Source organism: Lactuca saligna, chromosome 4, assembly GCF_052625555.1.
Source record: "Lactuca saligna cultivar CGN05327 chromosome 4, ASM5262555v1, whole genome shotgun sequence".
Classification (NCBI taxonomy): Eukaryota; Viridiplantae; Streptophyta; class Magnoliopsida; order Asterales; family Asteraceae; genus Lactuca; species Lactuca saligna.
In genome coordinates, this window is record NC_136420.1 from 292,104,031 (window position 1) to 292,112,630 (window position 8,600).

At 38.6% G+C, this 8,600-nt stretch overlaps 1 non-coding gene across 1 annotated transcript; it reads left to right on the forward strand.

Annotated features, from left to right (window-relative positions):
• The first annotated feature begins 3,339 nt into the window (after window positions 1-3,339).
• Window positions 3,340-3,446, forward strand: LOC145044667 (small nucleolar RNA R71). Its single transcript, XR_013681613.1, has one exon. It is a non-coding gene; the product is annotated as a small nucleolar RNA R71 (small nucleolar RNA).
• Window positions 3,447-8,600: the final 5,154 nt, after the last annotated feature.

The following is an 8,600-nucleotide window of genomic DNA, read 5'->3' on the forward strand; positions in this document are numbered from 1 at the left end:
TTCTTGAGCTCCTCAAGCTTCTTCTTCCAATTATTCCTTGTTGAGTTTGAGTTGATTTGTGGAAAATGTAACTAAGGAAAATCTCCTTGACTTCCTCGAGAGCTTCATCCATGTGAAAACACGGTTCCTGTAAAACAATTAACAAACAAACCACAAGACACAGAAACACATTTAAAAAAATTTCTGACTTCCTGGCTGGACTCGTCGAGTCCATGAACGACTCGGCGAGTCGGATGAACTGCGCGAGTCAGTCGACAAGTTCTGTAAAATTTGACCATAAAAACTCAAAATCCGTTCAAGGGTTTGTCCAGGGATGTCCATAAGGTGTATTAGAGCAATAACATCCATCCAAAACAACACAATTACTCCAAAATCAAAACCCTAAAAATCCACTAAACTTCAAAAACGGGTATTCTAGAAAATTGCTACCTTAGAACATTTAAAGATCATGACATTAACAGAATTATGGAAGAAAGTAATTACCTTCGGTGATGAAATTTCAGAATTTTGAAAAAGAATTGAAAAACTTGATGAGTGCTTGAGAGAGAAAGCAAAGTTAGGCACACAGCGAGTATGAATGGGATATGATCTCATTAGGGTTAAAAACCCTAGTTTTACCAGATGTAAAAAACATATAACTATTATTTTTTCTTTATATAACATCGACTCGTCGAGTCAGGGTCAGACTCGGCGAGTACAGTCGCGAATTGCAACTCATCCGGATGCTGAATAGACTCGGCGAGTCACTCGCTAACATTTCAAAAATTATAGTTTTATCCATGTATTTATGAAAACAATATTTAAACCACCCCACACTCAGACCATGTGTACTCTCAAGCAATCATGTTCGATGATTTAGAAGATGAAAATAGAAAAAGAAAATCCTAAAAATAAAAATAAAACGAGAAAGATTAAGGAAAGCAAACTCTCATAACGGGTTGCCTCCCGCCCAGCGCTTCTTTTAAAGGAGTCATTATCTGGACTCCTTCCCATCTACCTTTCTTCATTTTCCTGCATCGGGAATGCACGCCTAATCTTTTGCGGTTTATACTTCATCTTATAGGCATGTATCTTCCTCTTGTATGCCCGTCTCAATTTTGCTCTCTTTTTCCTTGCGGCATGCTCTTCAGTTGCATGCGTGTTCCTTTTCTCCATCTTCTTCTTCACCTCACTCTTCGGACCTGTCCTTTGAACTTCCTTTTCTTCAAACTTAATGACTTCATATGTAGAAAACACTCGGGGCTCGAGGTTTGGTTAACTTCATCACTCTATTTGTGGAAGAGTTATTAGTATTGCCATTCCACGCCTTTGCATTATCCTTTTCTCCCAAGATTGCCTCCTCGTCAAGTTGAGTTCCCTCATCTTCTTGTATAATTGAATTAAGGTAAACTATTTGATCATTTTGGAAGTCATAATGTTTTTCCAAAACTCCGCCATCCGTTGCTAGACCTTCCAAAGTATTAAAACAGATCTTCATGTCAAGAGCATGCAAGGAGCTGGTAACAAGCGCATCAAGGCTGCCTTCTTTTCTACACTTCACGACGGGACTCGTCGATTCTGTCAAGGCGACTCGGCGAGTCAAAGCGTATTCCATAAAATCCTTTGTTTCTTCTTGATCAACTCCCCCAAGCAACCTCTCCATCTTTTCTAAGTCTATATTAGCCTCAAAGTTTTCTTCAGACGATAGCAAAAACTTACTTGGATCTTCTTTTTGTAAGAGTGCAAGTTCTTTTTGAAGTATTTCATCATCCAATTCAATGAAGGAAACATCTTCTTTTCATGCTTCCTCTTGCTTATTTTCTGGTATAGCTTTAAAAATAGCTGACTCATCTCCTACCCTCAATGTTAGTGTGGACTTGCATACATCTATTAATGCACATGCGGTATTCAAAATGGTCTTCCCAAAATGATTGGAATTTTGGGGTCTTCTTCCATATCAAGCACTACAAAGTCGATGGGGAATACAAATTTGTCCACTTTTATGAGAAGATCTTCACAAACACCTCTTGGACGAATGATCGTCTTGTCCGCCAAATGGATCTTCATATTAATAAACCTTGGCTCCGGCAACTTCAGCTTCTTGAAGAACGAAAAAGGCATTAAATTTATACTTGCACCCGAATCGGTCAATGCTTGAGTGGCAAGTATATTTCCAAATTGGCAAGGAATCGAGATGCTTCTCGAATCGCCCTTCTTTTCTGGTAGTTCATTCAATACTAATTCCACTACTTTCGCCATATCTTTCCTAGCAGCAAAAAGTCCCTTAAGCCAGTTTAAATATTTGGGTGTTTGAAGCATTGTTTCCACAAATGGAATATTGACTTGAAGGGCTTTAACATGTTCCATGAAAGCTCTATATGCCTTGACCTTTTCATCAGGTATGGATCGGATTAGGAATGGCAAAGGAGGGTTGTAAGGCTTTAAGGAAATAGCGGATTCGTGATCAGGGCATGGACTCGTCGAGTCCAGTAGAAGGACTCGGTGAGTCTGGTTGGGTTTAGCTGAACTCGACCCTTTTGTCTTTTCTGCATGTACCTTAGTTGAGACCTTCTGTGCAGGGGTCATAAGAGTCAAAACTTTTCCATAGCTAGAGGTTATAGCATTCACATTCTCCATTCTTGGATTATTCTCGGTTTTACTTGGAAGTTCACCCGGTCTTCTCTTGTTCACTTGATGTGCAAGTTGACCTAGCTGTTTCTCAATGTTAAGAATATATGCTTGTTGATTCCTAAGTATATTCCTGGTCTCACGTATTGCAACATCATGATCATTGTGCCTTTTCTCGGATGCGGTTATAAATCTTGTGAACATTTCTTCTAAATCGGTTCTTTTTTCCATAATCGGTTCTTCCATTTGATAGAAAACCCTCTCTTTTTGCTTGTATTTCTCTTCCTTTGCCTTTTTGTATTCTTCGTATGGGAGCCATTCCTTCTTTGTTTTCCTCCAATTCTCATCGTATCTGTCCCCACTTGAATAGAAAACTTGCGTCTTTTTGTTTCCATTCTCATCCAAATCACAGTCTTTAGTTAAGTGTGGTCCCCTACAATTTTCACATCCCACCCGGATATCATGGATTGTTTGATCCATGTTCGTCATTCTTCTGTCCATACTGTCTAGTTTAGCCATCATTGCTGCCATGCTATCGTTGACCGTGTTCACTACCCCCTGCTTACTTCATTTCGTGGGTTGTGGTATTCTCTAGAATGTTTAGAGAATTCTTCAATTAATTTTTTGATTTCCGGGGGTGGTTTCTTCGTGAGCGGGCCTTGCAAATCAAGTAACTGCCTTGTGGTGACATTGACTCTATCATAGAAGATGGATACTTCTTGTTGGCTATTAAGGTCATGGTGCAGGCAATTCCTTAGCAAGCTTTTGTACCTTTCCCAAGCTTCATATAGTGAATCTCCAGCTTGTTGTTCTAAGTTAGCAATGGCCTTCTTCAACTTGGCTATTTTAGAAGGTGGGCAAAAGTGATCTATAAATTCTTCTTTCATCTTAGCCCATGTGGTGATTGATCCGGAAGGGAGTGACTTGAGTCAGTCTTTTGAAGCACCTTTGAATGTAACTGGGAGCATACGAAGTAGCTGGGTCTCGCGAGGCACATTTGGAACATTGAAGTAATCTGCTAGATCGTTGACTTCGTCCAAGTGCTTATAATCATTTTCGTGGTCTTTTCCATAGAAAGGAATCTCCTTAAGTTGCGCGAGTATGTGACCCTTTAGTTCGAAAGTAGCAGTAGCAGGAATTGCGGGTTGCACAAGTCCTGGGCCGATGTCATCACGCATCCTTTTCTTCCATTCCCCCATGCGGATTTCATCGATGTTAGCCATGACAATGGCTAATTCGTCGTCAAAGTCGGATTCGTGCCCGAAAGTGAGATCTTCTTTTCCTTCGGTTTCGTATTCGGTGTCCTCTTTGATCGAGTCTTCTATTGCTATAGTGGTGCTGGAAGCTCCTGATTTGCTGCTCTTCTTTTTGCTGAAAACGGACTTTAAATTCTTTAGTGGCGAGTTCTTTGAAGAAGCGGACTCTCCAACGGATTTTCCTTTGTTCTTCCTTAGGGCGGACTCCGGGTCTTCTAGTGGAGGAACCAAAGGTGTATCAGCTTCTCGGGTCATGAACAAACTACAAGTAAAACAGGAAAAACGCGTAAAAAGAACAAAAATAAAATATAAATTAAAACTGTGAACAGCGATGGACTCGCCGAGTTGCCACGAGTGTACTCGGCAAGTTCAAGGCAAAAAAAAAAAAAATAGAAAAGTTTTCTAATTAACTTATTAAAACGGATATTTATTAAAACCTATACTAACTACTAAATTACCTAAGAATTAACTTTGTGTAAGATAAATCTCACAGAAAGGATCGATAAAGATAGAAATTAGTGCTAATTTAGAACCATTCCCCGTCAACGACGCCAAAAACTTGATATGTGTGAAACGAACTAGTTTTAAATCTACTTTTAATTATAAAATAAACACACAAAGGTAGTGGGCCTATCAATTGTGATAAAGCTAAATAACTAGGGTATCGAACACAGGGAACAGTAAATTAAAACTAAGAACTAATTTTATCTAAGTTTAAATAATACGAAGGGGTTTTTCTCTAGTTTTACAAGACTAGAAACTTACTAACTATTACTTAAACTAAAAACTAGAAAAGCAAAGATTTAACTAAATTCAGTGACGAAGGGGACTTCTGTTTAGTTCAACTTAATTTATCCTATGGTTGATATTATGGTAATAGTGCAATGGATTATTTCTTCTATTCGCTACCAATTCAAGTGATTAGCTTCGTGTTCGCTGCACTAATCCTTAGAGAACAAACTAACTCAAACAGTGATCAGTTGTCTAATTTAATTTAATTCACTCGGTTATTTATTCGGGTTAATTTAGAATTGTAATAGCTAACTAATTTGGTCCTTTAGTTAACCTCTTGTTGATGGTCATCACACAAGCTCACACATGAATTTACCTATTTTTCTATTAATTCTAGTTTCACAATCTCTAATCCTAGTCATATAACAAAGTGGTCACATAAATTACATGAGGTAGCAATTAAGAGATGTTCATACAACTTAATTAACTTCCTAATAACAGGAAAATAGTTTTCAATCACACATGAGGTTCTTTAACAAGCTAGAATTAAAAAAATCACCAATATTAAATCAATCCTACCATAAATAATCAATCCATAGTATTAACTTTGTCTCCCCAAACAGAAGTTTAAAGGTTTTAGCTCATGATTGAGGTTATTAACAACATAAAAATGAAATCTAAAAGTCTAAACATAATGAAGAACAATAGATTAAAAATGTAGGTTTGCCTCAAATCTTCTTCAGAATTGGTTTTGGGGTTGTATCTTCGTTCTCTAGCTCTCTCCTGACTCTAATTCGCAGCTTGCTTCTCCCCAAGGGTTCTAGAATTTTTTATGTCGATTTGGAAAGTTGTATATATAGATTCGAACCGACTCGCCGAGTCCATGTCCGACTCACCGAGTCCATCGCTTGATTCCCATGCACGGTAAGTCTTAGAGTCCTTATCTTCTCGATCCTTCAACGCGACTCGCCGAGTAGTCGACCCTACTCATCGAGTACCTTATGTTTTTAACATTTTTTCTCCTTTGTTCAACTCCCGAGCTCCCAACCGCTTCTCCTGCTTCCTTTGGCTCCAAAGCTTTGCTTTTGGATTAAAAACACAATTCAAACACTTTTAAGTATCTTTTGTCCATGATATGCAATAAATTGGCTAATAAATGATAAAAATCTATACTTAATATAAGACTAAATATGCAAATATCACCAATCCTTACCGATGATCACATCAAAACTTCTAATAGTAACAGGCATTAGGTTGACTTGAAAAGAATGATTATTAAATGTTAATGTGCATCCTATGAATATGTCATTGGTGGTTTCCGTTTTCCTATTAGCCATTTTCTACCATGAAAGTTTCATTTAATCTTTGAGGGTTTTGATTGAGCATGTGCTTAAATTTGTGACTCACGAAACTTCGCTCGGCCTCACAATCAAACAAAATGCATGTATAAATGTTGTTGAGTAAGAACGTACCACTAACAACTGTCAAGTCTTTCACAGCCTGCTCATGTCCTATTGCTAGGACTCCGCCAGTTCCTCCCAAGTTTCGATTGTTGGCCTTGGGGCAGTTTCGTTTGAAGTGGCCTATTTCTCCACAGTTATAACATACTTGGCTTGCTCCTGCGTTGTTAGGTTGGTTGTTCTGTTGAGGCGGGGGCCTGCAGTATCGGGCGGTGTTCCTTCTCCGGTTGTAGTTGATACACTACATATCTTGACACGCGCCATTATGGTGAAAATTACACTCGTCACATTTGGGAAGTGAACTTGCATATGGTTTGGCAGGTGCTAGTGCAGGTGGTGTTGATGTAACAGGGGGTAGCAGTAAGGACTACTACTATTTGTTGCTTCTTTGAAGATTCTTGACTTGTCTGGCCTCTCTTGTTGTTCCCAAATTTTCTTTTGTTCTCATTGTTCTTCTTCGGTTAAGTAGCAGGGGTCATAATACCCTTTTGAACTCCATGGTCCACCAATCTCTGAGCAAGTCGTTTGGCGCTGTCAAATATGGTGGGATTAGTAGCCAACACGTTTCGCTGGATCTGGGGAGATAACCCTCAGATGTACCTCTCAACCTTCTTACTCTCAGGCGTAATCATACTCGGACACAGAATCACCGAATCACTGAATCTAGCAGTATATGCCTCAACGTCGACTCCCTTCATCATTAGATTACATAATTCTTGCTCAAGCTTTTGGATTTCACCTCGGGGGCAGTACTCCTCGAGCATCATCACTTTCAGGTCCTCCCATGACATCGAGTTCGCTACTGGTAGGCTAAGGCTTTGACATTTCCGTTCCACCATGTAAGGGCTCGATCTGAGAAGATACCGAAGGGAAGGGTAGCTCCCAGTTACTGGTTGAATTATACCGAAGGAGAGGGTAGCTCCCAGTTACTGGTTGAAAGACACCGAAGGGGAGGTTAGTTTCCGGTTACCAGTTGAAAGATACCGAGGATGATCCCAACTCCTGGCTATGCCCGACAGTTACCGGTTGAAAGATACTGAAGATTATGCATTATTTGGTATGGGTTTGATGGGGGGAACTCACTAATCTTTGTGCTTACGGTTTTTAGTTCTGGTTTCATGTACCTCTTCATCTAAGGGGAAGGAGCCAACAGGGTTGCAGTGCATCACACATTCACACATGATATTCCGCATTTGAGAAAACTAGGATTGTACTCTGATATTATACTATTTACTAATATGGTTTTGAGACTTGTGATTTGTGACTTTATGTTTGAAAGGATTTCAATGTTGTTTTCCGTTAACCATTTTTACAAATAATATACTTTAAAACAAAAAAATTTGGGTCTTGATTTTGGGATGTTACAAGTTGGTATCAAAGCCTTGGTTTGAGGGATTCAGTCACACCATCGGGGGTGGCTGGACTCAAACCGAGGGCTTGATGGATTTTTACAAGTAAAAATAGCTTTATAAAATTTAAAAATAAGGAGTTTGGGGAAGAACAAGGTGTGTGATGCGTGCGACTGGCCGAGCTGAAGTAAGTTTTCCCTAAGATACCCATACATGTTGTGTTATGTTATATGAGATGATTATGAGAACTGCACGCTAGACTAGGGCTAAGGATCTAGAGATGATGCCTTGTATGTCTGTTGTATGAGTTTATGGTAACTGCATGCTAGATTAGGGCTAAGGATCTATGAAGGATGCCTTATATGCATGTTGTATGAGTTTGTTGAGCTATATGCTAGGGATGGTTAGTCAGCGATATGGTAGCCTGGTTAGGTTATGCTTGATAATGGTTACTCAATGTACGAATGCTGCTTGCTTTGTGCTGATAGGAAATAAATACCAAATATAAAAAGCTAAGTGTCTATGGGAAAAAAGGGATAGTAACCTTCACTTGGATAGGACATGGTGATATTATAGATTTATTGTACGCAATGTATTTATTGAATCTTAATGATTATAAGGAGAGAAAGTGACATAAAGAACCAAATGATTTGTACCACTTGAGCATGAATGACCCTCGTCATTGAACTTGTTGGTTCATAAAGAGCGCATTCTTTAAAAAAAGAAAATTCAGAGCTCGTTTTGTTTTCTTTTATGAATAGCTTGATTCATAGATTCTTGAAGGCATACAACGCTTAGTTTATCAAATTGTGATGTCACTAAAATACTTAATTCTTTAATTAATCACCGTTAAACCGATGTAGAAATATTCTATTATTATGTAATCAACCAAACAATATAAATGGTTTTAGTAAAGTAGAAAATGTTTGATATGGAAAAAACATCACTCAACTTTAGGGCAGTATAGGAAAAGGATTTGGTACCTGAAGGCACACCTAAGTTTTTGATAATTGCCCCATCACTTATAACATTTGAGATGATTTTAAAGGAGGGATCTGAGAAAATATCAGATACCTGCAAGAAAACCAACTATAAATGAAAAACAAATTCATCATTCCAATACTGGCTAAAGATAACGAAAATTTGGAAAAGCAATGTGAACAAATGAGGTTCATGACACCGAGATTCTCAAATTA